The following is a 25,039-nucleotide window of genomic DNA, read 5'->3' as shown; positions in this document are numbered from 1 at the left end:
TACATTGTAATTCTTTGATTGGTTTAACACTAGGTTGGTAACCTAACAGGACATAAAAGTGTCCTTTCAGGGTTTTGAAAAAAACCTCCAAAACCATAGTAGATCCACTCATTTTGTGAAATCCTTTCATGAGGTTATAGTTCAAGGCCTACTACACATGGAAAAAATAAGAAACTTGTAAAATTTCTCATCTTTTGGTCACACCAAGCCTCCAAAGTTGATGGACCAATACATTTTCATGAAAACAGTCATTTCTTACGTTTTGTTGCATAAAAATAAGATTAGGGATTTTTGTAGGACTTGAGATAAATTCCCTAGTTAACTTCAATGGGTTGGTGATCAGAACATATGATTGCTTCTCACTCACTATTTTTTGTTTTGCCAAAAGAAATAGGTACAAAAAAGTTGAATTTTTACCATTTTGCAAACCTATCATCAAAGTTTCTATAGCCACGCTCAATACAAATAATATATGCATGTTTTCTTAGTTCCCTATTGTCCTTTAGGTTCATAAGGAGCCATGGATCATGTCAAAAGAATAATACATCTCTTACCAAGGGGAACCTTGGGGACAAAGATGAAGTGCTAAATACAGCAAACATGAAAAAAGTGGGTTCAACATTATGAGTTGTGGAATCCCATAGAAACTATTCAATATCTAGCCAAATTTGATCCTCGTGACTAGATATGGTTACTACCTACAAAATGCATGTAGTTGTCACAAGAAACTAACAATATTGAAAAAGCTATACTTGATATACTAGAATGTTTCGTTTTCTTCTATAATTGAAAAAATCAACCATCGTTGTCTACTATGAAAAATAGGGTATTAGGTGCCCTGAAACTCAAGAAATATTAGCTTTATGTTACAATATGTGACATAGAAAATCAAAAATTCATTTGGATATTATGAAAGCCACCAAAAAAATCATAGAAGAGCTAAAATTGGCTAAAAAACAGGATTTGAGAATTTTTGTAAGTTGGTCATAACTTACAACTTTAACATTTATTTCTCCCTAAAACCATCAGGACATGTTGAGGACTACTAAAGATAGTTCTCTAGCATTATAGACCTCACAAACATGAATTCTAGAGTGGTATAGTCGCAAAAAGTTGAAAAAAGCCAAAAACAGGACCCGTTTTTTCACACAGTTTAGGTTGTGAAATGTTGTGCAAGGACAAGGTTAAAGATGGAATTGATATTCCAAAAAAATGTCGAGTTTTTTTCAGCTCATGAGACAACTTTCTAGATAGATAGCACCTCAAAATCCATTTTGAAACTCTTGACATAATTCAAGGAAAATGGTCACTTAATAGGACATAAAAGTGTCCCATTACCAACCTAGTGTTAAGTATCTCTTTGTATAAGGTTTGTAGTAGTATTCATGTCTAGTATTTAGTATTTAGCTTACATTAGGTCTTGAGAATATAACTTATGAAGGTAACACACATTGTCTTCATTGAAAACACTTTATCCTTAGTGATTACACAAATAGAAAATGTAAACTAAGAGGGCTGTGATTAAGCTTTCAAGTTGAGAAGGGTGTCATCTGTTACTAGCAGTGTAAGTTAAGATTTGATCAAAGTAATGTCTCATGATTGATAAAAAAATTGATCACATTTTCTTCCAACCATGAGATCCATCATATGTAGAAACTCTTCTAGTGGGTATTGAAATAAGAATTGGAATGGTTTTTGGTGCCATACTTGGTAATGGCATAAATTTATCACTTCATTTAGCATTGTAATTTAGGGTTTTTGCTTTTACCCTTGTAATTTGTAGAGACCCTAAAGAGTCATTCCATTACGCCTTGGGATATCTTTTGCATAGCATGAGATTCTTACCATAGGATGAAACAACAAATTTGTGGAAGTTAAGAGATAACTCAAGGGAGGGGGATGGGGGGAGAAAAGTCTGTATGTGGAATGGTAATGATTACTTTATCCTTAGTGAGTACTCAATGTGACTAGCCAGTGTTGCTTGCGATATTCACTATAGATGGCTGGTCAAAGTGAGCAAACACTATGTGATGACGTCGATAGTGAAAGGATAAGTGAAGTGCAAGCATATCCTATAGAGAAACACAGAGAATTTGTAGACGTGCAATTCATGAGTTTGGGCAAGATAGTGCTTAGCCAGAAGACCAATATCTATTATTTGGAAGGTTTGGGAGAAAACGAAACATTTTAACCATTTTCATTGACGATGTACTGGCATGGGATGTAAATGTAAAGCTTTTAATTCTCAAGAGCAAGCTAGGACTTGTTGACCGCTACAAGGTAGTATACCGCTCAGATGAGGAAACGATGTCTATGGTCGCATTGATGGAGAGAGCGAAAGTGATAGGACATATTATTCCTAGAAGAAAAATTATTATGTATTGACTCCCTCCACCATATCCCACTGCTCAACCACCTTATTAAGTTTACTATGTACTCTTCTTGCAACATGGATGACTATTTCATCATCTCTTACTAGCAGTGTAAGTTAAAATTTGATCTAAGTAATGTCTCATGATTAATAAAAAATTGATCACATTTTCTTCCAACCATGAGGTCCATCATACGTAGAAACTCTTCTAGTGGGTATTTCCTTTGAAATAAAGTTTTGTTTTTATCATCAAGAAGTGATGTTCTCATGTACTCATTTAGAGGTGTTTATGTTGTACATTTTTTAATTGGTACAAAAGGTCACACATATATTTATATTTGGCCTGCAATCATGAGCACAATAACTTCTTGGAAGTGCACGTGTAATTATAAGTGTTCACACTCTATTAACGGTTGGGAGTTGGTGTCAAAACGGACCTTTTATTTTCATCAAAATCAAGACTCATTAGGAAAGTTACATCCTTCTGTGACCAAGCGTAGAAGGGTACAAAGTGACATTGATTGCAATGTCACACATAACATCACAGAAACTACAGAAGATTGGTATGTAGAAAGAATTGAATACTCCAGTGGTGATAGAAGGAAGGCTTTCTACAACTGTACTTTCTATTGCTATGGCGGTTGGTTTGTGCATACTTCAACCCTTTATCGACACCAAATTCGGTCAGAGAGATTTGGGAGCTTAAAGCTCCATTTTGGTTTAGATGTGCCACATTTAGATCCTTCCTTGAGTGAAGGTCTCAACGTGGAGGAAGAGCAAACGGAAGATTCAAATGGTGGTGACTATCATGTAGATGGTGATGACCATTTTCAGGCTGATGCTAGCGTGCAAGATCGCAGGGAGGAAAATGATGATGGGATTTCTATTGTTCTCTTTGAACTAATAAAGAGAATACTAGAACTCCAAAGTTTATGGGATGAACATAAAATGCTTATAGGTGTTAAAGATCAAATGCTACGTCTTTTGTTTGGTGACCTTGGTGGAGCTAGGGTAAAGAAATACTCTTCAAAAAGAAGCCTAGCTAAATTATTGGTTTAGTTGCCAAAGACATGGGAAGGTGAGCTTGGAGGGGTTCAAGTACCTGCACGTTGGGATCAGTTACAAACAATGCTGAAAGGTTTGGGGATGGTAACCACCTCTCATTTTATCGGATATGTACAGGGAGTAATGGAGCAAAGCACGCATCCGAACTTCTTTATCCAAGCACCGAGGACAACTTTGTAGGAGAGGTTCAAAGGTGTGCTTGTTCAGGTGCTTCAAACTCCAAAAATCTTAAACGTGACTGTATTACTTGCTGTGAGAAGTGCAAAGTATGCACAAAGCCAAGAAAGGCAATGCTTGCTTTTGATTATATTCCAATAGGATCTCAACTAAAGCTTCTTACAAGGAGTAGAACTTTTTGTCATGAGCTATTGAGTTTGTGGCACCATAAAAAACAATGGCGCTAGGGAGATGCTTTAACAACAGGAAGGCAAATTAAGGAATTTTGGGATGGAACAAAATTCCAAGGAGTGAAGAACTTTTGGGACCCATTGTCAACATATGAGCTGCCAGTTGTTTGCTCTACACCTGGATGTAAGAAGTCCTACACGACTTTTCCCTTTGACAAACGCTCTCAAAAACTTGAAGATGCATGGGATGTTGAGCGAGCAGTGTACACTTTTATCTGCTCCGAATGCAAGGAAGGAATTGAATGTGAGAAAAGGGTGTGCAAGGTAACTATGTCTATCTTCCTCTTTTCTTAGTGTCATGTACATTGGATGTCCTTACTTACTCTGATTGTTTGTGTGCATAATCAAGGTGACCCTAGAAATTTAACTCTTTTGTTGCATTGGGGCGGGTTTCAAACATCAAGAACCACACAAAAAAGTTGTGGGGTTGTGGAGATTATGGTGCGCAATGCTGGAAAACAAAACTCTATGGATATCATGCCGGTCTTATTTATTCTACAAAGCTGCAAAAAGATTATTAAGTCTTCCGGTGATGTCTTCGGATAATTTTTGAAACCATTAGTGGATGAGCTAGAATCACTATATATTGATGGAGTGGATGCATTGTATGAGTATCCACTCAAAAATATCTTTGATGATACGACTGTGGAATCTAAATTCTGTAAGATTTGGACTATGGTTATGATGGTTACCGGAGACCATCCAGCCCAGTGCAAGATAGGCTTGTTCAAAAATGGGGGACAAGAGTTCTACAGGACAGATAAGGCACAAGCATCACTTGCAAGGGATAGGCCAGGACTGGAAGAGAGGTATATTTACAATGAAAATTGCTTACAAGTCAGACATCCACCAATGGCAAGAACAACAAATGAGATGGTTCATGCCGTAGCAGAGGCAAAGAGGTGTTGTACTTTTGCCAAGAAGGATGAGATTTGGAAGAAGGCTGGTTTATCAGGCGAGTCAATACTCTGGAGACTCTATGACTTATATGGGTTTGACCTCTCTCTTGACTTGGTTTCTATGTAATGCACACCTTGTCTCTAAATGTTTTCAAGAAGTATATTGCACACTTATTCCAGAATGCAGATGCTTCATTGAAGAAAAATATTGATGAAGCTGCTTTGAGTGCTACAAAATTGGCACCACCATCTATTCACTATGGTCGGTGGCCAAACTCACCAACTGTCTATTATGAATCCTTCAAGGCGGAAGAGAATCAAAAGTTTATGCAGTGGTGTCTACCATATATTCTGAGAGTTGTAAATGGTATTCCGCAAGAGATGCAAACTTTAGGAATCTTGTTGGTGGACATAGCACATAGCTTTTATGGCTACAGTCGAGAACATGGAATGTTGGCTACTAACATTCAGGTTATCAAATACTTGGTGCAATCTTGGAGAATCCGAGGAATACTCAGGAGCAAACTCATCACCCTTGGAGCATGTAGCTGGAAGTGGGGAACTACTTGAGGATATTTTGCGGCATGGACTACATGACATATATTGGTGCTATATGTTCGAACGTTTAGTGAAAGCGTACAGTGCTATCAAAACAAATAGCATAAATGATGAAGCGTCATTTGTACAATTCTATCTGAGAATGTTTTTCACAAAAGTATTCCAAGCAATCCAACATGATAAAGATGCCCTGCTACCTTGTGATAGAGTCCTACAACAATTGCATAGTGTATTGGGTCAAACTACTGCAGCTGATTGTGGAATCGTGGCCTCCCTTGAGTGCTGCTCTTCACATCTTGATGGACTATTCAACGTTACTTCTGTTGGAAAGGCAAGATCGTCGTGGAACGACATCTTAAAGTATGGCAAGAGAGCATCTTGTACTGATAACATTCTTATGAAGGGTATTGCAATATCAAAGAGGAGGGGTAATTATAGGGTTCCAACATCTGAGGAGATTACCTACTTAAAGAGCTTTTGGATCATCGATGATGAAAGCTTTTCATTTGGTGATGTGCAAACATATGACAAAGTCTTCTATAAAGGAGAACTTTGCAAGATTGGCAATGATGTAGTTGTAAAGGTGGATGCGTCAGACACCTTGTCTGAGGAGCGAGGTCATTGGAAAGCTCGCTTAACCTCTTTCTTCTCCATGCAGCTTGATGGAAAAGCAATGACGTTTTTTGGTGCAACTTACTACAAACAATGTATTACAAGAGATAGTTATTCAAAGGAATTAGTCATAGATACAATGACTCGAATGAGCATTCTTGAGAAAACACCGCTTCCATTTACTTGGGATTCACTACAAGAGGCTATTCATATTAGCGACGCTCACACAGCGACGCTCAAAAAAAAAAATCCCGGCGTCGCTATGAGCGTCGCAAATTTACAAAGAAATTTGCGACGCTCGTAGCGACGCTCGTAGCGACGCCGGCTGGGCTAAAAAAATAACCGAGCGCGCCCAAAAACTCAGATCTCAGATCTGAGTTTTTCGGCGCCCTCAAGCAAGGAGCAGGTAACTCTCTCTCTCTCTCTCTCTCTCTCTCTCTCTCTCTCTCTCTTCTCCACACACACACACACACACACACACGAGGAGAGGAAGGAGAGCCAGGTATGCTCCTTCCCTCTCCTCATTCTCATGTTCCCTTCCCCTCTTTCTCTCTCCCTCTCTCTCTCTCTCTCTCACACACACATACACACACACACATAGTGTTTTTGAGAGAGAGAGAGAGAGAGAGAGAGAGTACAAACAAAAACAAAAACGCACACACACATACATAAACAAAGAATGCACACACACATTGAGAGAGAAAAAGAGAGAGAGAGCATGCATAAACAAAAAACGCACGCATTGAGAGAGGAAAAGAGAGAGAGAATATGCATAAACAAAAAACGCACACATTGAGAGAGGAAGAGAGAGAGAAAACATGCATACGATCCAAAAAAACGCACACACATTGAGAGAGAAAGAGAGAGAAACTAATTTAACGTCGTAGGAAACTAATTAAAATTAAAAGACCTAAAGATCTAGCCGACGAGGAGTTGAACTCAAGACCTATTATTCAAGAGGGAAATGGCATAATCAATCTATCATACTTGGCATGGGTGATAGAAAGATTATACCATTTATCTCTTTTTATTGGCACACACATCCACACACGCGCACACACACAAGAAGAAGAGAGTTATAACGTCGTAGGAAACTATCTTAAAAGACGTTAAAGATTAGGTTATATGTAGACTTACATTAAATTAGATTTAGGTTTATTTTTAATTAGATTTACGTTTATTTACGCTAGATTTAGATTTACGTTATATTAGATTAGATTTAGGTCTCCATAGACTGCGATGCCTACATGAAGCGGGTGAAGAAAGCCCTCAATGGAATATAGGGTATTGCTGCCTTCACTCATGGTGGGCTCCGTCGATCCAAAAGTACTAGTGAAATGTCTTCAGAAGATAGGGAAGAAGGTGGATCTTCAGGGCGGCAAGAGTCACTACATCCCCGACACAATGACCATCTAGACAACCTCTAGTCATTCAACAGCAACTTCAAAGTTAGTAACAAGAGCAAGAACGGTCTAAAGGGCCAATTGCTGTCGTCAGATGTGGATGGAGATGAGGCAGCGTCACCGCCGGAAGTTAACTCTCACATCTTTAGTGATGAGAATGCCAACTCTTGCCGAGTTATGTGAAAAATTATGTGTTAAATCAGTTTTAAGGTTCTTATAATCCCTGTTAGTTTAGTTCTTTGTTTTTAATATAACATAATTTACGTTAGATTTAGATTTATGTTATATTAGATTAGACTTAGGTTTATTTAGGTTTACCCACACACACACACACACACACACAAGAAGAAGAGAGTTTTAACGTCGTAGGAAACTATCCCAAAAGACGTTAAAGATTAGGTTAGATGTAGACTTACGTTAAATTAGATTTAGGTTTATTTTTAGTTAGATTTACGTTTATTTAGATTTACGCTTATTTACGTTAGATCGAGTCCACGCAAGAATTACTTACGGTTTAGGGTTTAGAGTTAGACGAACAGTGAAAAGATCTACTGTGAAAAGATGTTAAGATGTTGTGAAGTGCTACAGCTAGAGAAGAGGCAAAGGGGTTTTGTCCACTACATGCAGTATCATGTAGACGTGGGTGTGTAGATTTCTTGTACCCACAAATATAGGTATTGACCAATAAAGACGAGATTATAACCCGGTGGTTCTGATCTCCGTGCACCTCTAGACCGAGGTGTGCAGGGATTGGACATGACTAGAGAATGTGAGGTAAAGAGAGAGAGAGAGAGAGAGAGAGAGAGATAAGACGAAGAATGCCAATAGAATATTAAATTTGTTGTCCAGGTTATAAGTTTTTTATCCTCATTATGAGTAGCGACGAGGATGTGGGACCGTCCAACCGAAACACCTATCTCTCAACGAGGGTCTTATGTCCTTGTAATCAATGCAAGCATGCTGTGCGACGGACAAGACGTGTTTCTTTGCAGCACGTTCGCGAATTTGGCGAGTTCGATCCATCTATTATAGATCGAGTTGTTGCCAATTATAACTCGTCGGACTCTGACGCTGGCCAACAAGCAGCAATCTTGCAACCCAATAGACATGTTCGCAGGCGCTTTGGTCAAGCAGCATATGTGAGGCCACAAGATGTAGCCTCTGACAGCTCGGGGGATGATCATGCAGAGCACATTCCCAACGAGGCAATGTTTGAGCCCGAGATTGATGAAATGATCGAGACGATCATGGATTCAGAAAGGCTTATCTATGATGATATGAAAAGTGAAGCCGATACGCCATTGTATAATGGAGCACGTATGTCTAGATTGAAAGCACTCCTGGTTCTTCTCAACATGCAGGCAAAGTTTGGATGGAGTGACACTAGCGTCACAGCGCTTTTCAGGTGATCTATTACAATTAGTTTACTTTAATAAAACTCTAAATGTATAATGATCTGATAGATTTTTACACGACTGTATCATATTTTTATGTTGTGTAGATTGCTGAAAGAGCACATACTACCAGCTGACAATGTGATGCCAGATTCCCGAGATGAAGCAAGAAAGATTTTGCGAAACTTGGGGATGGATTACAATTCTATTCACGCTTGTCCTAATGACTGCATTCTTTTCAGAGGGGAATACATAGACATGGAGAAGTGTCCGAAATGTGATTCCGAAAGATATCGAGTAGATCTCCACGGGACAAAAATTCCACAAAAGGTTTTGCGACATTTCCCTCTGCTTCCTCGCATCAAGCATTCTTCGAATGTAAGTCCATGGCCGCCCTAGCATCATGGCATGAGGAGAATAAATCTTCGGATGGTGTGCTACGAATTCCTGCAGATTGCGTAGCGTGGAAACATATAGATGGAACATGGTCGGATTTTGCCAGGGAAGCTCGAAATTTGCGCTTAGGCCTGGCTATGGATGGCGTAAATCCATTTGGTCAAAGATCAACATCTTACAGTGTATGGCCCGTTGTCATCGTCAACTACAACATTCCCCCGTGGTTGACTACGAAGAAGGGGCACCTATGGCTAAGCTTGATTGTGCCAGGGCGATATAAAGTGGGGAATATGGATGTGTATCTTCGTCCACTATAGGAAGAGCTACAACAATTGTGGATTGGCATAGAGGTGGTGGATATGAGCCGACACACAGGACGACGGAATGCTTTGATCAGAGGCATTCTAATGTGGACCATGCATGACTATCCCAGGCTAACAGAATGCTCAGGTGATCTATTGACACTCCTCACTCAGGCACTGTAAATCTTGTTTTTTCCCATAGTTGATCTATTATCATGTGTATACATGCAGGGCTTCAAACAAGCGGATACAGAGCATGTGTCACATGTGGACCTAGACTGAATGCACGTAGGGCACCCTCACTGAAGAAGCAAATCTACGAAGGTCATCAAGCGTATCTTCCAGAGAATCATGTGTTACGCGACGGCTTTTTGGGAAGAGAGCCACCAAGGATGTCTGCACAAGCATGGTTAGAGCAGAAGGAGATGTGCGATGACGGATTGCCTCCAGGGATGAAGAGACTATCTCTATGGTACGAGTTACCATACTGGCCCCGACTCATGATCAATCACTTGCTCGATCCAATGCACATATTCAAGAATGTGGGTAATCTACTATGGGACCATCTGACCGGCAAGAAAGATACTTTGGGATCCAGAGTTGACCTTAGAAATGTGGATCGTATGGAGCAATATTGGCCGCAAACAGCGTCTGATGGATCGATAAAACTCCCTAAAGCACCATGGATTTTCACAGGAGCCCAAGAACGCAAAGTAAAAGAGACCATTCGATCTTTGCGGACCCCCACTGGCGTAATGCACTCGCTCCGAACGTGTCTTACTAAAGAAGGAAAGCTTACCGGTTTGAAGTCACACGATTGGCATAAAATGTGTCAGGTACGTTCATAGTGTACTTTAATATCATTGCATAAAATGTGGACTTTAATATCATTGTTGCACATACTTTACAGTTTATTTTACCGGTTGCCATTGAGGGATGTTTGTCTCTCGACATCCGTAACACAATCTACAAACTTGCAAAGCTGGTGCAATGGATCTCACAAAAGGAGATCAACGTAGACTCCATACCATTCGCCAAACTAAATGCTGTGGAGCTTGTGTGCATGTTTGAGAAACATTTTCCTACTACAATGCTAACCATTCAGGTGCATCTTCTTGTTCACATAGTTGATGAGGTGGAAATAGCTGGCACAGTTCATTCCAGATGGATGTTCTTCTTAGAGCGTTTCATGAAAACGCTTAAGGGATATGTGCGTCAAAAGGCACGTCCGGAGGGTAGCATGGCAGAAGGTTGGTTGGTATCAGAGTCCCTAGTGTACATTGGAGAGTGGCTAGACGGATTTGATAAATCCCGGGACACGCTATGGCGAACCATAGATGATGAGCGCATATCTGGGATTGTCATGTGCAATCTCGGTGTTGAGAAGAAGATGACGGAATATCTAGAGGCTAAAATCAACCGATTTTGCATGCTTCACAATCCAGTGATGCAAAAGTGGATTTCACAATATGAGGATGCAAAGCAAGAGCGACAAAGGGCACGAATCGAGTGGAGACGGGGAAGACGACCACCGATGCACTATCCAGCAGTTCTGGAGAGCCTACCAACCTTCATGATCTTAAGATGGTTGCACAACCAATTGAAAAGCGCACAACAATGCGGTGACGAAGTGACTGAAGAAGAGTGGGAGTACTCTCGGGGTTGCGCGACCAAGGTAAGTTTGCAATGTACGACTAGCAAGTGACTTTATTTATAAACGTTTGAACGGCCACTCATAATCTTTGTTCGTTGTAGTATAAGTCATACACAGCAGCATGGTGTAAAGGTCGACATTTTAGGGTGGAACGAATCGACAAAAAGCGTTTTACTCAAGATTGTGGAATCATGGCAAACTTTGAACAGTCTAGTCGACGACGTTCCTCTGATGCAGATCCTGTGGTGGCGGAACTCACTTACTTCGGCACGCTGCAAGAGATTTTGAGGATCGATTACAGAGGATTTTTTGTCGACTTGTTCGACGTGTAATGGTTCAAGATAATCATGGAGGGTCGCAACGCTACTGTGCGTAGAGGAGAGTCTGGTTTTCTTGAGGTGGATTCTACTAAGAAATGGACTGACCTAAGAGACACTTTCGTACTACCCGAGCATTGTGAACAAGTAAGTATGTAAATAGTTAACATCCCCCTTTTACAAGTTATGTGCTTGAAAGCTCTCATGTAAGTTATGTGGCTCTGGCAGGTAATATTTCATCCTACAAAGTCTACATCAAACTGGTGGTACGTCATAGAGGTAGCCCCTCGTAGTGCAAGGACGTAGGAAGGCTACCATGTGCCAATCACAACGACATCAATGGAGGAGATCATAGAAGATGCTCAATCAGAAGCCGCTACGGTGGTGCCAGACGAGCATCAAGATGCTACTACTCTATATGGGGTGCATGCAGAGGAGCTACAAAATGAAATAGAGGATATGTGTTTAAACGGAGAGCTCTATATAGATATAGGAAGTTATGCTGAGTTATGCGAGGATGAGAGAGAGATCTCTTAAAGCCACAAATATTGTATTTGAACAATTTTGCTCCGTGTTGTGAAAGCTCTGGCTCTCTAAGTACCTTCCATGGTGTATAACGCTCTTTTCTACTCGCGCTCACATCTTTTGATTGAAAATTCTGAGTTTTCGACTTGCCTCTTCTATCACTCAATTCATTGCGTCATTGTATTTATATGCGTCATTACGTCATTGTATTTAATGGTCTTTGCGTCATTGTCTACTCTATTCATTCAATATTAAGTTTAAATATTCGTGTGTTTAATGCAGGTATGGATGATGAGGAGTTTCTTTCTTCTTTGTCACCGCAGCAGAGACAGTGGTACGTGGAGCGTCATCGCTCTGGCGCATCATCGCGCGTTCTTACTCCATCCGCATCTCCCTCTCTTTCGGAGCATTCCGCGCGCTCCGAAGCTTCGGCGTCGACAAGACGAGCTTCACACTCGTCTAGACACCGGCGCTCTAGTGGTGGCGGTGGCGGTGGCGGTGGCGGTTGTTGTGGGGATTCCGCCACCGATGCCTCCACACCGCCTCGTGTTCGACGAGGCTCTTTACCCTCCCCTTCTTTGCCCGCCCCCACACCAGCCACAGCATCGCCATCTACGCCAGGTTTTGCACGGCTGACTGTTCCTAGAAGCTACACACCTCTACCTACTCTGCCAGGAGCCACCCCACTCAACACTCCTCGCTTCGGGGCCCAGACGCCGGTGGAGACACCTGACGTCCGTACCCCCATCGACACGCCGCTAGAGACCCCTGCCGGGACACCCAGGTTCACGCGTCACCGGCCAGAGGGCTTGCCTTACTCCGTCGACATCAGCGGCGGCATCATCATGGATGATGACGGCAAGAAGGTGATCTCGCGCATGCGTGGTCTTTGCTCTCAGCTGTTTAGACACTACATACTAAACAAATGGAGTGAAGTACCAAGTGATTTAAAAAACAGAGTCATCAGCATACTTCATGATGAGTTTCCCGTTCCAACACGGTATCAGCGCTTCAATGAAGACCTGATGAAGATTCGAATGCGCGAATACTGCAAACACAAGCGTTCCGAAGTGCAAAAAGCAATCAAGAATGGGTGGAACAGGCCAGATTGGCTGGCCAAAGAAGATTGGAAGAATGCGAAGAAAGCAGCGCGGGAGAATCCCGACAAGTGGAAGCAACAAAAGGATGCAGCCAGAGCGCGAGTAGAGGCAGGGAGCTCGCACCACTTGGGGAGCGGTGGATGGGCATCATTTGAGGCCGATTTTGTAAGTGTTTTCACATTGCTCTTTATGTTCCATAGTTTAGGGTTTATGAGTTTTTTAATTCTAACATAAAGAAATCTTTGTATGTTTTGACAGTGGTCGATGACAGGACGTGATCCCACACCGTACGAGCGCGAGTACGCAGGCAGGAAGGGCTTAAACGCCCTGATGGACATTCTCAGTTCTCGCGGCGGAATGGTTAGTATTAGGGTTTACTCTTTTTTATTTTTTGTATTGTTTTATAAATGTCGTTATATGTTTATACTTACTGAAAGCTGTCTTATTGTCTTTTTTTGCAGAATCTGACAGATACGCCGCTTGGACGCGATGAGACGTCTGACTAGACGACGTCAGTTTAGCCGTAGCTAGATAGCATTAGTTTAGGGTTTCTCATAGCTTATGTATCATGACACGGATTTTATACGTCTTTTTCAACCATGTATATTATTACATTTGTCACCGCAGTTCCTTTTGCCAATCAATTCTTTATGCCTATGATGTTGTACAATTGTCATTATTACATTTGCCAATCAATTCATTTTGCCTATGATGTGTACAATTGTCAATTTTGCAAACAATGGGTCTTGTGGGTGACTATTTTGGGTCTATTATCTATCCTTGCACTTTTTTTAAAAAGTGAATCAAGTACAATATGGTTGATGGGTGGCAGGGCATTCAATGCCCTGCCACCAAAAAAAAAATTCTCTCGGGCGTCGCTATAAGCATCGCTATTTATGGCTCTGTAGCGTCGCTATGAGCGTCGCTATAGTCTTCTGTGTAAACGTCGCTATAACCGTCGCTATGAGGGTCACTATGTGCGTCGCTATATAGCGACGCTTTTAGCGACGCATATAGCGACGCCTATAGCGACGCTCGTAGCGACGGTTTTAGCGACGCCGGGGGTTATAAAAACCCAGTGTATTTCCGTCGCTAACAGCGTCACAAGAGCACACAACCTCTTGTAGTGATTGTGTGCGGCCTATCTATTCTTTGCTTCATAAATTTATCCCATTGCCATTACCGAAAAGCCAAAGATTGATTGCATATGAATTTAAGGACCTAAAGCAGAGGGCTAAGCTACTAATGGAAGGCAATTGTGGGAATGTACCCTTGTGGTTGGAGCAAGATGACATTGTCAAAGTGCGTTTAGAAAACACTAGTACAATACAATTCAAGCATGATGTTGTAAGATGTGTACAATGTGACAACAAAATCACAAAGCTTGCTATTTTGAAATCTGATGCAAGTGATCCTGATATATGGAAAGTTTATGAGGAGGAAAGCACATGGAGAGATTGGGATTCTTGTGTTCTTTTAATCAAAGATTGGATTGTACTAAAACGTAAAAAAGTTAGAAATCTTGGAGAAAGTGATCGATGGATCCCTATTTTGTGGCGATGTCCATAAGTCAAGGACATTTATAAAGTACTTGATCACATTAGGCTTTTTCTATTAGAGAATTAAATGATTTTGTGGTTTAAATTTTATTATATGGTTGAGCATTGTTCTCTCTATGATTTATTCTCATCTTAACTTTTTGTATTGTTCGACTTATATCTCAAGTGGCAAAAATTTAAACTTTTTGGAGTCTATCTTATCTACATGTGTTGACTACTCTTGTAGGGCTCGCATGGATCTTCCACAGTCAATTTTTCAGCAACTAGTTTCACTTGCTCATGGGGAGACTGTGAAACTACTCGACGCTTGGAGGGAACATCACTCTTTGGGTAACAAAAGGGTTGTTGATAACTCAACTAGTTCTCTTCCATATGATCCATTCATATATGATCAAGTATTTAGAGCTCCTCCACCTAAACATCAAGAGCACAATAAGTTGTATGGTAGAGAATTTCTTTAAAAAGAGGATCATGGCTAGTATAGAGTGTTGGCTGTGAAAATTATGGGATGGTGCGAGGGTGGTTTGCAAAAGGTAGGGTCAATTGTAGATTTGCGACATAATAGCAAGGGTAAAGATATGGTTTTGAGTATCATTCAAGAGAAGATGGGTGAGCTAAAGCCAATGAAAGTATATGGTATGGACTATTTGTGGAAAGAGTCTGACATTGACAATTGGTGTATAAAGTCATTGGCGTCCAAAAGAGAGTGGACCAAACATATGGTATAATTTTTTGTATTATGTTTTTGTTTTGCTATCAAATCATATGCTATGTAGATGTTTATCTTATTCTTGAATTATGTTACATTTTTAAGGATACTCATGATGTTCAAGAGCTTGACAATGATGATCTAGAGAAAGAGACAGAATTATCAACAAAGGTAATAGTATAGAATGCTTTTCAAGAGTTTTGATCTTAAGTTTCTTATTAAGTAATTTTTATTAGGAAGAGGATGCTTCCAAGCAAAGTTATGATGAGAACTTTGTAGATGTGGTGGAGGGCGATAAAGACATCTCAGAATCCACACTGGTAATTGATATATACTATTCTTTATACAAGTGTAATGCCGATCTTTTAAGAATTTTTAAAGTTTTGTGTATGTCTTATGTATTCAGAAAGAACCTGATGTATACATTCCAGAAATATCTTGGGACAATGATCAAAATCATATGGCTGCATATGAGGCATATGAAGATTATACTACTTTTTTTGCTCTCTCTCATTTCATATCTACATGATGATTTATTTATGTGAAAATGTTGGCTTAGGAGTATCAAAATTTTATGAAAGAAAATATCTTTTCTAGTGCACTACGAGATGTGGATTCAATGTCTTTGTCTGTTGGTGATAAGTCTCATGAAACTTCAATCGAGAAGCCGATGAGATTTTGTTCATGTTTTTTTTCCCCATTGTGTAACATTTTTAGAGATGTAAAAAAAATCAAGTTGTGTTTTTTGTGTTGGTAGATATCGGATAAGTTAAATAAAGTTGAAAAATTGCATCTAAAGGGTGCGATGAAGGGCATTCTAGAAAGAGTACTCAAAAACGGAAGGTATTCAAATTATACTATTAAAATAATGCTAATTGTAAACTTGTTAAATAAATGTCATTGAAATAATCTTGGGTTATGTCTTAGGCTACAACTAAGCTTGCTGAACTCCTTCAAAAAAAAAAGAAGGGTCAAAAGTTAAGAGGATTCAAAAGTCAAAGGTAGCTGTTTTGTTTTTTGTTGATGGCTGTAAACACTTATACAATGGTAATAAATCTAAAGTAATGTGTCTTGTCTCTCTTTTTAGGATGTTGAGAAAGATGTTTTTGTTTCTAATGAGAAGGCTACCTTGGAAGTGCAGGTTTGTTTTCAATATTACAAATATATTTATGCTTACTCTTGAAAAGATTGCAACCATATTCTCTAATTTAACTCTTTATTGTGGTTTATTGTATAGGCACGCAAACTCACCAGAGAAGGTCAAGAAACCATTTTGATAAAATGGTTTGGGGTTAGAAGAGTGGAAGAAGTGTATCCACTTGTGAAGCCTACTTACATGGCTTTAAAAAAATCGAACTCCTTTTTTGTAGAAAAACGTGTGAAACTGGCTCTTCTACTATGTGTAAAGACTTGGTAGCCTGGCTTTTATTACAAGGCATGATGATTGTAAGACTTGAAAAGATTGACTCTCTTTCTTTAAAGGATGTAGAAGTAGCCAATGATAAAGACTAATAGTTGTATGATGGACTTTGTAAGAATTTTTGAGAGACATCTATAAAGTGATCATTTTTAGTTTCTATTTAACCTTTATCTCTTTTAGTCAAAAAGTATGTGCTATTTTGTATATGTTATGTTAAATTGATTATTTATGTGAATTATTATAATACAACTACATAGATAGCATTTTGTGGCTACAACCATGTAGATGAAAGAAGAATTTCTTACTACATGGTTAGTTAAAACTCCCATATAGCTATAATATTATGGCTACAGCCATCTAGGAGAATCAGAGTCAAACTAGTAAGAAATCTTGCTATATGGTTACTTAAAACTCCCATATAGCTATAATATTATGTTACAACCATATAGGAGTATTCTCATTATTACTAGTTTTCACTCTTACTAGATATGTGTAATCAATCTAGTAAGTTGCCTACTAATTATGTTTTTTTTGCTATATAGAAATATGTCCAAAGTTCCTTGTATCCCTTCTGCTCAAATCAATAAACTTGAAAAAGATCTTGAGGGCAGAGCAGTTGTAGGGCTCTTGCAGGACCCAGACTACTAGTAGAAGCCCTGAAAGGTTGGATCAAGAATCGGTGTGGCCCTCAAGGTGCTGTATAGCTTGAAATCATTCAAGCCCTACCAAAGAACCATTACCTGTTTGTCTTTGAAACCCCTGACATGGCACTGGACATCGTCAATGTAGGCCCCTGGTTGATCCGAAGTTCCCCCATGCTCTTGTTTCGTTAGAACAAGAGCTTTAACCCAGAGATTTCTGCTTTGAGAAACTATCCCGTCTCGGTTGAGTTCCCCAATCTCTCTCTGAACTATCATCAACATCTCTGTGCCATAGCCTCCCAACTAGGCAAGGTGCTTGGAGGGCGCCGTAGAAAGGAGTTCAACCCTGCATGGCACTCGTAGGTACTGGTCAAGATGGACATTTCCTACCCCTTACCCAAAGCTATGGACATCTGCACTGATGACGGTCAAGGCTTTGAGCAACATCTAGAGTACAAATATTTGCCTAGGGCATGTTTCTTTTGTGAGGTAGAAGGCCACTTCGTTCGTGGCTGCCCTATCAAGAACCCGTCCCCCCCCCCGGCAGCCTCCCATGCCGTCTGTACCCCTTCCTCCGAGCTTGCTCCTTCTTCCACTGCTCTTGTACCACAGGCCAACCCGCAACTAGGTGATCAAGCCCCCTCAGCTGGTCAGCAGAATTACACATCAACAGATTGAGCCTAACCTATTCGTAAGTTGTATTGGACCCCTCCCCGCCCTCCCAATAGGTTTTCTATTCTGGCTACCCTCAACGACTATGTTGACCCGTTAGATTGTGAATATGAGGAGTGCATTCTCCCCACCCCCAAAGAGCCACCCCCCCCCCCCCCCCCCCATCCTTTGAGGACTAGGTAAATGAGCTGGATAAGAACAAAATGCTCAATTCGAACAAACAGAACATCCCAACCGGACAAGACACATGCTAGTGATATTGTTCCTTTCTTGGAATTCTTCTCCTGTGGAGGTCATCAAAGACAATAAGAGAAGTCATGAAAATGTCTCCTAGACTCCCCCAAGGGCGAGCGGTGTGGGGAAAAGACCTCAGCGTAATCAACAATGAGATACCTATCTTGAAACATCAAGGGGATTTCTAAATTCTGACCCCTCTAAGGCCAAGAGAGTAGCCCAATGGCTTAGAGATAAGAGGTATGAAATAGTGGCTCTGCAGGAACTCAAAGCGTCTTGTGAGGATCTTCAGAGAAGGTTGGTTGAAGTGTCAAAATATTTCCATTGGGTCACTTCTAGCCACCTTAATTAGAAGTTCTGGTGGCACTGCCATTGGTTTTCCCAAGCACCGGGATGCCCCTTCAGGTAATTTTTGTGTTCGTCGATACTGGTGCTCCATTTTAGTGCCCGCCCCCCTCAACTACCGGATTATTTTGGTTTATGTAGGCGGCTCCACTGTGGACATGACTGTTCTATGGAATGAACTCACTATGTTCTCAGGCCCATGCATTGTGTTTGGGGACTTAAACATGGTGGAATCCCTAAAGGATCAGTTCTTGCAAAAAGGAACTATCATTGCTGGTTCTAAGGAAACAAGTTGGGAGCAGCTCAAGTCAAAACTCTAGCTCTGGGACATTGGAACTGAAGGCGAATTGAAAGGTGGGCATGGAAACTCCTTTGACACCTAGTGCAAGTTTTGATGTGACACATAATACATATATGTGTGTAGGCATTTTGAAAACCACCTGGAGATGTGAGCTGCCGGATATTGGCTATGAGACCTTTTGTACATAAACCCCTCCTTTTGTATATGAGTGATAACATATATGATGCAAAGATATTGGATTGTACATTATTTTATATTGAGTTTTAAAACTCTCTCTCTCTCTCTCTCTCTCTCTCTCTCTCTCTCTCTCTCTCTCTCTCTCTCTCTCTCTCTCTCTTTCCTTCTCTCTCTACTGTGTGTATCTATGGATGCTTTAGCCTTCATACCTCCTTGAGCTTCATTGCACCCACCACCCAATCCCAACAATTGGTATCAGAGCTTGGTCGGCTTCCCGCTCCCACCATCCCGCATGTGCAGGCCCTCCAAGTCCAAGTAAAGGAATTCTGAAGAAGGTGAATTCAATCAAGGGAGAATCGGGCAAGCCAGGAAAAGAATTGGGGGAGTTTATGTAAGAAAGAAATCGAGAGCATAAGCTTGGGGGATTGCCAAGATGCGAGCTGAGCAAGGTCGAAACAAACAAATCAAGGAAAGCAAGTGAGCACAATCTCCAAGCCATTATAAGTCAAATTTGGGCAGCGCTGTGAGAATTTTTGAGTAGTAAGTTTTGTAAGGTAGAGTCAAGCTCACAAACTAAATCGGGTAGCAATTTGTAGTGCTAGAGTCGCGGGCTTGAACAAAATCGGAAGTAGCTCGCTGAGCGCAAGGGGAGTGAAGGCTTCAATCGTGCACAATTTTGCAAGGCGAAGCAGAGCATTGTTGCTCTCTCTCTCTCTCTCTCTCTCTCTCTCTCTCTCTCTCTCTCTCTCTCTCTCTCTCTCTCTCTCTCTCTCTCTCTCTCTCTCTCTCTCTCTCTCTCTCTCTCTCTCTCTCTCACACACACACACACACACACACATCTCTGTGTAGACAACTTTCGATAGAGTTGATAGGGTTTAGTTTTGACACATTATTGAATTTTTATTTTTGTTTTTAAAAAGGAACCTTAGGGTGGGTGCACCCCCTCCCCACTTTCCCATTGCTTACTTACATTTTGACCTTTGTTGACCCACAACCCCTTGCAAATACCGACAAAAAAAAGGGAGCAGTCGGTGCTCACATACCCCCACATACACACGCCTCAAATCAACGGTTCCTCGGCGCCATCAACTTTCAAGTTTTAGACGAATAATGGAAAAGTCATTCTCGATCAAGCTTTCCAAAAAGAAATTTCTTTTTCTCAAAAGCGGACAAAAAATGATTGAATCCTTTCCTATGAAGAGGTGCTTCATGATTTTTATTCATGAAGAGTGACTTCACAATCTAGATTATTAAGCTCGCACCGGTTGTAAAATTGGGCAAGACATTTCCATAGAGAGAGTCTCTCTATCGGTAAGACCAAGTCCTTGGAAATTTTCACGATCACTTGAATCATGGAAGAAAAAGGAATTTTAAAATTTAATGGGGAGGGCTTCCATACCTGACAAATGAAGCTATGGGGTTATTTAATGAAGAAAGCGTTATGGGATGTAGTAAAAACACCTCTTACTGATCACAAAGGCACACAAACCAAGGCATCTACTGCACTCAATCAAGAAAAAGATATGAACATGCACTTGGCATCATATTTTATAGACGAGTGCACACATGCATACGAAGCCTCACAAGTTCTGGAGAAGAATTTTGGAGCTAGAGCCAAATGGAAGAAGGTTAGCCTAAAAAGGCAACTTTACAAACTCACTATGCTCGAGGGGGAAGACATAGCCAGTTTGGTCAATAGGCTTAAAAGAATGATCACATAATTGACCTACATCCAATGCGGAGTAGAAGAAGAAGACAAAGTTGCAGTCCTCCTTAGTGCACTTCCTTCCAACTATGACCATATAATCAATATTCTTGAAGAAAAGGAGCCAACTCTAGCACTTCAAGATGTGGTAAGCTTGCTTCGGCCACAGGAAAAGAAGCAAAAAATTTCATCTACACTGACAAACGGAGCTTTTGTGGCAAAGGGAGGCAAATCATCCATAGATTTACATCATCTTCCAACGTTCAAAAGTGCTATGAGAGTGGTAAAATTTGACATATAGCTAAGGATTGCTATATGAATAAATTATGTAGCAACTGTGGTAAGAAGGGGAATCCTCCTTCTAGGTGCTATTCAAAGGATCAAATTAACACAAACAGCAGCAACAACAATAAAGGCAAGCATCCAATGCAAGGAGTAGTTCATACAATCCAAGACGAAGAAGGGGAAGTTTGTTTTATTACAGATGTATTTTGAAGATCGGTTTCTACTTTCTCTAGTTCAAGGGGAGGTATTATTATCATCCTGTGTGGATAGTTCTTGTCATCCTGTGTGGATAATTGGGTCTTCATTATGTATTACATGACAAAGGAGAGGATTGAAAGGTGGGCATTGGAGCTCCTTAGACACCTAGTGAAAGTTTTGATGTGACACATAATACATATTTGGTTTGGGAAGAATCTCTCAAACATCTAGCCCTTCCGTACTCCATCAACACTGGGCCAAAGGAATCCCTTTCTAGTTGGAGGCCTCTAACCGTGCTAAACACTGCTTATAAGATCTTTTCCCGAGCCACAGCCAATATGATCTCACATGTTCTTATGAAGTGGATTTTGGCAAAACAAAAAGGTTTCATCAAAGGTCAAAACATCATGAAAGCTATCATTTCTATGTGGGAAGGAGTCGAATGGGCTCAAGAATCATATCAAGATTATGTCTTTGTTAAAGTCAATTTTGACAAAGCCTATGACAGGCTGGAATGGTCATTTATTTTACTAAGCATGAAAAAATGGGCTTTGGCCCTATCCTTTTGTATTTTGTAAGGACCCTACTTGGCAACTCTAGGGTAAGGGTAGCCTTCAATGGGCTTCTCTCCAGTTATTTCTCTCTCAACTACTCAGTGAGGCAAGGCTTCCCCCTCGCCCGCTCTTGTTTTCCATAGCTGCGAACGGCCTCAACTACTTGGTAAAGAATAGAATAGATGAGGGAAAGATCAAAGGCATCGAGATTCCAGATGCAACAACCCAACAATGTCTATCACAATTTTTTGATGGCACTAATGATCTACTCTTGAATGAGGAGGAAGTGTTGTGGGAATTCTTGGACTATCCCGACATCTTTGCTTGGCCTCGGGCTCCAAAATCAACCATTCCAAAATGGGAGTAAAAAAAAGAGACACCCCTCTTCCGCAATGATGGGTACTTGCCTCTGGTTGCAAGCTCCTGGAGGTAGGTGTTCCCTTCAGGATGTTGGGGATTCCCATGGGCTTTGGGCTTTCTTTCAAAGAGTGATGTAATTGGATTATTCAAAAAATTTAGTCCAAACTCACAAGGCAGACAAGCTTTCAAGGGTCCCTTACGGCAAGGGTTACGGTCATTAACCACTATCTGACTACCTGTATTGTTTTCTTTCTATCATGCTAGCGTTCCCCACACTCCCATATCAAGGAGATTACCAAGATTTGTCTTACCTTTCTGTGGTCTGGAGATCCCTTCATTCAGAAAAATTCTAATGTCAAGTGTTCGGTATGTTGTCTACCTAAAGACAAAGGTGGGTTGGGCATCATTGGCATCCTCAGGCTGGCTAACAAAATGGTGCTCAAACTATTTCCAAAGCCTTGACGCAACCTGAGGCAGAGTGATCTGTTTTGTTGTTCAAGAATCTAGGAAGATTCCACATGACTCAAGCCAAAGGGTGGAAATACATCCCTCATGTCACTCTTTTCGTCAACCCCCACCAATCCTCGGCCTCTGGATCTGACTTGCCCAAATCGCTTTGGGCAGCTTGGAACAGACATAAGAGATTGCTTAAACCTAACTGAAAGTCCAATGCAAGTCAAAGTATTATCCTTAATGACTCCATATGGCCGTCCAAGTTTTCCTTGCCAAATCTGGATGTTGACCACTCTAGGTTGGCCCTCACCCTCCACAACAAAGGTGTCAGAACATGGGAAAATATTTGGGCTCCCCAAAGGCTGGATTGGTTGTCCGACCTAGACCTCTCTCTCAGATAAAATCTAAGAACATGGAAAATTTTCTTTCTGAGAAGAAGATGTCAGTTGTTTTCAGAAGGGATGCTCTGGGTGTTGAATTGCTCCCTGAGGTTCACTCTTTAGTGCGATAGTCTGGGAAGGTGAAGTCAAGCTCTCCCAGCCCCAGCTAGTCACTACAGAAATCAACCCCCCTCTACATGTAGCTCTTGATGCTAAACGGAATATTAGTCTCGACAGGAGGCAATGGACCTTCAAGTTCAAGTCCTTATGGTATAAAGTTTCCTCCTCAAAGAAGTCAGCCATGTTATGGCCGATCCTTCACCAAGGCCTTTGGATAGAAAAAAGAACATCTCCGGTAGGTCTTAGTGCATGCTATTGTACTAGATGCAACCAAGAAATTGAGGATCTGGCACATTTATTCATCAACTGTCCTTGTAACCAGCCATTCTAGGCCCCATTAACAATAAATATTCACACCACACTCACCTAGAAGCACCTTTGGCTAGGCGATAGACTAGGGGTGCTCACAGCGGTCTGGAACCACATCAGGGCTGAGTTTATGTGAGCTATGTGGAGGCACAAGAATATATGTTTGTACGAGGGGCTCGACAGGTTCCTCCCCTGAGAACCTTTTTTGATGATATTAACTTGTAGTAGAATGGTGATCCAAATTCTCTTCAAAGAAAAAGGTCGAGAGTCCAAGATTTATTAGAGGTAAAACTTATCTTCTTCTTCTCTCTCTCTCTCTCTCTCTCTCTCTCTCTATATATATATATATATATATATATATATATATATATATATGTATGTATGTATGTATATGTATATATATATATACATGTACATACTTATATATATATATATATATATACATGTATATATATGTGTGTGTGTGTGTGTGTGTGTGTGTGTGTGTGTGTGTGTGTGTGTGTGTGTGTGTGTGTGTGTGTGTGTGTGTGTGTGTGTGTGTGTGTGTGTGTGCGTGCATGGCCAGGCTTGGCAAGCAAGGTCTCAAGGAAGGCAAAGTATGTATTGTACCAAGTCTCTCTTCAAGGGAGAATCTATAATACAAAAGCCTTTTGGAGGGAGGACTGTCTCCAAGTAAATCCGGTCCTCAATTGTTGTCAATTTCTCTAATTCTCTCTCTCTTTTGCAAGTATTATTCATGCCAAGCTAACTAGGTATAATGTTCATTTTGCTACCTTTAATCAAGTACTCTCATGCTCTTTAAGAATTCTCTTAAGGAAATGCTCACTATTGTTACTTTGATTTTGCTACAATCAATGCTATAGAGATATTGCATTACATTGGTACCAGAGCTAATGGTTTCTCTTTTCTTGCACTTAAGAAGAGAGGTCCTTAAGTTGTCCATGAAAGGTTGGACCTGCTCATTGCAAGAGGGTAAGTGGGGTAGGGATTTATTATCCTGGTTGGAATAAACTAAGTTCGAGGTACACCATTGGGAACTATAGACTTAATAATGGAGTCTTTCGGGGCTTGCCTTTGGCTTAACCATTATTGAGCTACTAGCAAGCTCAACATGAACCATAATCAATCGAGCACTATTAGACCCTCTCCACTACTCTTTGTAATTGATAGTCTCTAAACCATGGGTGTGGCTGCTTGAGAGCTAATTTCCAAAAGTAAAGAAGAGTAGCAACTAAAGTTTTGAGGTACCAAAGCACAAAGTAGCATAGGTATAAATTTAGTTAGCATGGATGACAATAATAAAGAGATTAGAATGAATATTTATAAATTTTATTTTGCACATGAAGGTGTTACTAAGGAGAGGACATCACAAATCCTATGTTGTTTGAAAAAGGTCCTACAAGCTTAAGAAGTTCAAGAAGGGAGGAAAGAGCATCTCTTTTCTCACCTATGATGGCACCTTTGGTGCTACAGACAAATTTTTTCCTTCATCCAACAATTTGATGTGGAATTTGGAGATGAGGGCTTCACGGAGTCCTCCAAGATACGTCATGTGGCTATGCATTTTCAAAAGTCTTCCACACAATGGTGGGATAGTCTACGAGGTAATCATGA

General features: G+C 40.7%; 1 pseudogene; it reads left to right on the top strand.

Annotated features, from left to right (window-relative positions):
• Window positions 1-15,890: 15,890 nt before the first annotated feature.
• On the top strand, window positions 15,891-16,548 carry LOC147427003 (uncharacterized; annotated as a pseudogene).
• Window positions 16,549-25,039: the final 8,491 nt, after the last annotated feature.

Source organism: Adiantum capillus-veneris, chromosome 24 (genome assembly GCF_014529385.1).
Source record: "Adiantum capillus-veneris isolate H3 chromosome 24, ASM1452938v2, whole genome shotgun sequence".
In the NCBI taxonomy this organism is placed as follows: Eukaryota; Viridiplantae; Streptophyta; class Polypodiopsida; order Polypodiales; family Pteridaceae; genus Adiantum; species Adiantum capillus-veneris.
The sequence above is the reverse complement of the archived record's forward strand: the minus strand, read 5'-3'. Positions and strand labels throughout refer to the sequence as shown.